Source organism: Triticum dicoccoides, chromosome 3A (assembly GCF_002162155.2).
Source record: "Triticum dicoccoides isolate Atlit2015 ecotype Zavitan chromosome 3A, WEW_v2.0, whole genome shotgun sequence".
Classification (NCBI taxonomy): domain Eukaryota; kingdom Viridiplantae; phylum Streptophyta; class Magnoliopsida; order Poales; family Poaceae; genus Triticum; species Triticum dicoccoides.
Genome location: NC_041384.1, coordinates 644,668,878 through 644,675,557, shown reverse-complemented (window position 1 = coordinate 644,675,557; position 6,680 = coordinate 644,668,878).

Below are 6,680 nucleotides of genomic sequence, written 5' to 3'. Positions count from 1 at the left end.
GATGTGACACTGCAAGAACTCTGCAAATGAATGCAGACTATGAGAACCAAGGGATTCTCCCACGAACATGTACCTGTGACAACATTAAGGTCCGAGGAAAGGGGAAGAGGTCATATGCATTCTCAGAAGATTTTGAAGATAAATCAGTTTGAAGACATTGACCTCGTAGTACGAAGACATTCACTTATTTGAAGAGAGTCGGTTCCAGATTTGTACGAATCCATGAATAAGTACAAGTGAGGAATCTAACTAGTTGTGAAGCATAAGTGAATATACTTGGCATGGTATGAGATGCAGACATGGACATATCCATATATGAAAGTGAAGAAACTACTTTTGGTAGAAGTGGATGGATTTGACGGGTCAAAAAGGCAGTAAAAAGTAGGTTTTATTTACCGCTTATGAACTGCTAGATGAGGTCAAAGATAGAGAGGCCGAGCAGTTCAATCTTCCGTGCCCTAACTTGGTGGCGGAAGACACCTACGGCGGCGGCGGAGAGGACGAGGTCCGCGGCCGGCGTGAGGACAATGTCGAAGATGTCATGGCAGCTAAGCGCTTCGTTTCTGGTGTCGACGCGAGCTAGCGGAGGCGCTAGGGTTTGTGCGAGGTGGGAGATGGGATAATCACCGCAGTGAGTTGTGTATTTATAAGGAAAGGGACAATGCAGCGTAATTACTCAGGTGCCCCTGGCGGTTCACATCTGAAGGACATGTGGCATGCATGCAACTCATTGGAAGTTGTTCCATGTTCCCACGCACGCCTGGATTGTCGGGTGGTCGTTCCGGCTTCTCCGGTTTTCATGCAATAAGGACATATCATTAAAACAGATTTAACTTTTATCTCTATGTCTTCTGTTGACAAGGACTCAGAGAAGACAATCGACAATTTCAATAGAATGCATATGATTTGGATAGATAGAATCTGAGGTAGAAGCATATAAGGGGTTAGGGTCCGATCACATTCACTTAGATCAATAAGATTCAAACATGAAGCCATAGCTATAAGTGAATGCTGTAGAGGACAGAACATGAATATATGCATATATCAGCATAAGACCAAATCAACATTGCGAAGATAAATCAATGTTGAAGACAAACCAAATGCGAAGACTATGCAATTGTGACGCCAGTGAAACACACCAAACAAGAATTTGGTGGTGGCGTTACCCACCGTATAGGAAGTATCAGACCCAGACACGGCGCACAATTATCGTGGCGCTCCGAATTCAAATTCCGCATTAATATATTCACACTTAGAGTGTATGTCTTCATTGATTGAAGATATATGGTACTTCGTGTGTTGCACATCTAAGTCATCAACATGCATAAGCATTAGGATGTGTGTCCAATTACAGGACATTCGATGATTCTAAGATATTTAGCTCACACCGCAGCTTGCAAAACCTTTTCTCATCCAAGGGCTTTGTGAAAATATCTACCAATTACTCTTCAGTGTTGACGTGAATGATATCAATATCTTCCTTCATGACATGATCTCTGAGAAAATGATGACGGATCTGAATGTGCTTTGTCTTCGAGTGCTGGACTGGGTTGTTGGCAATCTTGATGGAGCTTTCGTTGTCGCAGTAAAGTGGAACTTGCTTCAGGTGGATGCCATAGTCCTTGAGAGTTTGCTTCATCCATAAAAGCTGAGCGCATCAAGATCCAACATCAATGTATTCAGATTCATTAGTGGAGAGAGACACGCAGTTCTGCTTCTTTGAAGACCAACAGACAAGTGATTATCCAAGAAAGTGACATGTGCCTGATGTAGACTTGTGATCAACCTTGTCACCAGCATATTCAGCATCTGAGAATCCAACTAGATCAAACTCTGAGCCCTTTGGATACCATAATCCTAGTGTTGGGGTGTAAGCCAAATATCGAACAATTTGCTTCATAGCTAAGTGATGCGACTCCTTTGGTGCCGCTTGGAATCGGGCACACATGCAAACGCTAAGCATTATATCTGGTCTAGATGCACATAAATAGAGTAAAGAACCAATCATGGAGTGGTATACCTTTTGATCAAACTCTTTACCATTGTCGTCGGGACCCAATTGACCTTTCGTTGGCATTGGCATCGTGTACCCTTTGCAGTCTTGCATTCCAAACTTCTTTAGGAAATCTTTGAGGTATTTCTCTTGAGATATGAATATGTCGTTGCTCTGCTGATGGATTTGAAGACCGAGGAAGAACTTCAGCTCACCCATCATGGACATCTGATATTGCTCTTGCATCATGTGCCGAAACTCATCACTATATCTCTTGTCAGTGCAACCGAAGATAATGTCATCCACATAGATCTGGCACACAAATAGTTCACCGTCATATGTCTTTGTGAAGAGAGTGGGATCTAGGGAACCAGGTTTGAAGCCTTTGCTCTTCAGGAAGTCTTTGAGTGTGTCATACCAAGCGCGAGGGGCTTGTTTGAGGCCATACAGTGCCTTACTGAGCTTGTATACCATGTCAGGATGTTTTGGGTCTTCAAAGCCAGGTGGTTGTGCAACATATACTTTTTCTTCAATCTTCCCATTGAGAAAAGCACTCTTCACATCCATTTAGTACAGGAGGATGTTGTGATGGTTGGCATAGGCTAGCAGTATGCGAATGGCTTCAAGCCTAGCCACCGGAGCAAATGTTTCATCGAAGTCAATCCCTTCAACTTGAGTGTATCCTTGAGCAACGAGACGAGCCTTATTTCTGACAACTTGACCATGCTCATCTTGTTTGTTGCGATAGATCCATTTGGTGCCTATTATATTGTGATTGCGAGGATTAGGATGCTTGACCAGTTCGCATACATTGTTCAACTCGAACTATTGAAGCTCTTCTTGCATAGCTTGAATCCATTCAGGTTCCATGAAGGCTTCAACAACTTTCTTGGGTTCAGATATAGAGACAAATGCAAAGTGCCCACAGAAATTTGCTAGCTGTGTTGCTCTCGAACGAGTGAGGGGACCAGGTGCATTAATGCTATCAAGTATCTTGTCAATCTGTACTTCATTTTCAACACGATGATGAACTGGACAAAGATTTTGCCCTTGCTGATCATTGTCTTTATTTCAGCATTGGCTTCAGGCTGAGCAGTATCTTCAGGTTGACTTGGTGCAGAAATGATGAGTTCTTCAGCATGTGCCTCTGAAGGTATGATTTCTCTAGTTCCCATAAGCTTGATCAATTCACTAGGTGGGACTTCATCTAGCACATTTGGCAGGTGCTCTCTTTGCGAGCCGTTAGTCTCATTGAACCGCACATCCACAGTTTCAACCACTTTATAGTGAAAGAGGTTGAAGACTCTGTAGGAGTGTGAATCCTTTCCGTACCCAAGCATTAAACCTTCATGTGCTTTCGGTGCAAATCTTGAAGTGTGATGTGGATCCTTGATCCAGCACCTAGCACCAAATACTATGAAGTAACTTACGTTTGGCTTCTTACCACTCAGTAGCTCATATGATGTCTTCTTTAGAAGCTTGTGGAGATAAACACGGTTGATGACGTGGCATGCAGTATCAATGGCTTCAGGCCAGAACTTCCTTGGAGTCTTGTACTCGTCAAGCATCATCCGAGCCATCTCAATGAGGGTTCTGTTCATGCGCTCCACGATGCCATTCTGCTGAGGTGTGTATGGAGCTGAGAACTCATGGGTGATGCCCAATGTATCAAGATAAGTGTCGAGGTCGGTGTTTTGAACTCTGTGCCGTTGTCACTTCTGATGTGCTTGATCTTGATGCCATAGTTCGTCATGGCACGATTGGCGAATCGCCTGAAGACATCCTGCACTTCATTCTTGTAAAGGATTATATGCACCCATGTGTATCTTGAATAATAATCAAGAATGACGAAGCCATAGAGGCAAGCAGTGGTAGTGAGAGTAGAGTAGTGAGTAGGGCCAAATAAGTCCATGTGAAGCACCTGGAAGGGTTGAGATGTCGTCATGATTGTCTCTGAGGGATGTTTGGCCCTTCTCATCTTTCCAGCTTCGCAGGCACCACATAGATGACCCTTCTTGAACTTGAAGCCCTCGATGCCTACGACGTGTTTCTTCTTCACGAGTGTGTACAAGTTCCTCATGCTAGCATGCCCTAGCCTCCGATGCCAGAGCTAGCACTCTGACGCCTTTGCTAGAAGACATACGACCAACTGTGGTCCTGCTGAGAAATCTACCACATACAAATCGTCTTTCCGATATCCTTCAAAGACTAGAGACTTGTCAGATTCCATTAGAACAAGGCAACAATATTTTCCAAATATCACAATCATGTTCAAATCACAAAGCATCAAGACAGACATTAAGTTGAAACCAAGGGATTCAACAAGCATCACTTTATCCATGTGCTGATCCTTTGAGATTGCAACTCTACCTAGACCCAATACCTTGCTTTTACCGGTGTCAGCAAATGTAATGTGACTCTTGTCAGATGGACGTAAGGTTCAGTCCATGAGAAGACTTCGACCACCAGTCATGTGGTTAGTGCATCCACTGTCCATAATCCACTCAGAAGCCTTTGATGTCGTACCCTACAGTGAAGTTTAGGGGATAGGCTTCACCAAGGGAAGTGTGAAGCATAAACATTTGTCAAACAAGCATATTATCAAAGTTCAGATCACGGTTAGGATAAGTAGGATGTATGTCAAGGAATCCTGGGACGAAATACATAATAAGACCATTTTAGGCATTTTATCTTGTGCCACACAAGACGTTTAAGGTCCCCAACATAAGCATTAGACGCCTTTGATTTCCGGCTGGAGACCTTTCCCTGCAAAGGAAAGTTAAGTTTTCTTAACCACCCACATTTTCAGGGGTGGCTTCGAAGCAATGAGTCTAAGTGCAACATCTGAGAACTTCGGCTTTGGAGCCCTAGCAAATAGCCTTGCATGAGGTGAATAGTACTATAAGAATAAGCAGAATAGTTCTTGGTCTTATGAACATAGTGGTTTGAAGAAACACGCTCATATTCACAAGTCTGAGTATGGTTTCCCTGCAAAACATTGGCATTAGGGTGACTCGGGTGAGTCCTCTTTCTGTATGAAGCCTTTGCACCATATGAAGCCTTTGGTCTAGGGTTTGTCTTCTTCCCTGGTGATGTCATGATGACATTCACCTGAAGATTCTCAAGATAACTCTTGGGAACCCAGATCCTCTTCAAAGGTGGTCCATTCCTGCAGTTAGTACCAATATACATGGCAAACACTTCACCGTTCTGATTCTTAAACAGTTTATAGTTTGCATCAAAGGATTCATCAATGACAATTGGGTTAGCACAAGTGAAGCCAGATAAGGTAGATGGATCCACTGAAGGTCCCTTTGCAGCAACCCATGTGGTTTTGGGGTACTGCTCAAGCTTCCAATAAGAACCATCAACATTCATTTTCCTCTCAAACCCAACACCCTCTTTCCTAGGGTTTCGGTTCAGAATCTGTTTCTTGAGGACATCACATAGTGTCTGATGCCCTTTGAGACTTTTGTACATTCCTGTCTCAAGCAATGTCTTCAACCTGGCATTCTCATCAGCAATAGTAGTGGTATCCTCAACAGAGGGGTCAGTTACCACACCAATAGTTGAAGATATTGCAATAGTAGTAGCAGTAGAATATCCAGCAACAGAGATAGCATTATCACGCTCAACACATTTTAGACATGGTGGTTCAAATCCTTCCTGAGCAGAACTGATCTGTTGAGCGCGGAGTGACTCGTTCTCCTTTTGAAGATCTTCATGAGTCGATCTCAAGTTCTCAAGCTCTTGCTTCCTTTGAAGATAATCATAGGAGAGCTTTTCATGAGTAGTTGAGAGCGTTTCATGATGACTTTCAAGTTCTTCATACTTAACATGAAGATTTTTAATGTCTTCAATTAAGGACTGAGATCGGGTCATTTCTGCGTCTAACAGGTCATCGCTTTTGTCTAGAAATTTTTGAATATGTTCCATAGCATTCTGTTGCTCAGTTGCAATTTTAGCAAGAGTTTTGTAGCCGGGTTTAGATTCACATTCAGAGTCATCTTCACTTGATGTTTGAAAGTAGGCATCGCGTGAGTTTACCTTGGCATCACGTGCCATGAAGTAGTAGGTGAGAGCAGAGTTATCCTCATCATCAGCATTAGCGTTGGTGTCGAGGCCATTGTCTTTAGTGTTGAGGATGGACTTGGCGACGTATACTGAAGCTAGAGCCAGGCTTGCCATGCCTGAATCAGATTCCTCTTCAGACTCCACCTTCGCCTCCTCAGATGCAGACTCCTCCTCTGGATCCATCTCCTCACCAACAGATGCACGAGCCTTACTGGATGAGCTCTTCTTGTGTGATGAAGACTTCGACGAAGACTTGGAAGAAGACTTTGTGGATTTCTTCTTCTTCTTGTCATCAGAATCATATTCCTTGCTCTTCTTCTTCTTGTTGTTCTCATTGTCCCATTGAGGACATTCAGAGATGTAGTGACCAGGTTTCTTGCACTTGTGGCACGTTCTCTTCTTGTAGTCATGGGAGGAAGCTTCATCATTTCTTGAGTTGGATCTCAAAGACCATCTGAAGCCTTTCTTCTTGGTGAACCTCTGGAACTTCTTCACTAGCATGACAAGTTCCTTTCCAATGTCTTCAGGATCCTCAGAACTGCAGTCAGATTCTTCTTCAGATGAGGAAACAAACTTTGCCTTCAAAGCATGAGTTTGGCCATAGTTGGGACCA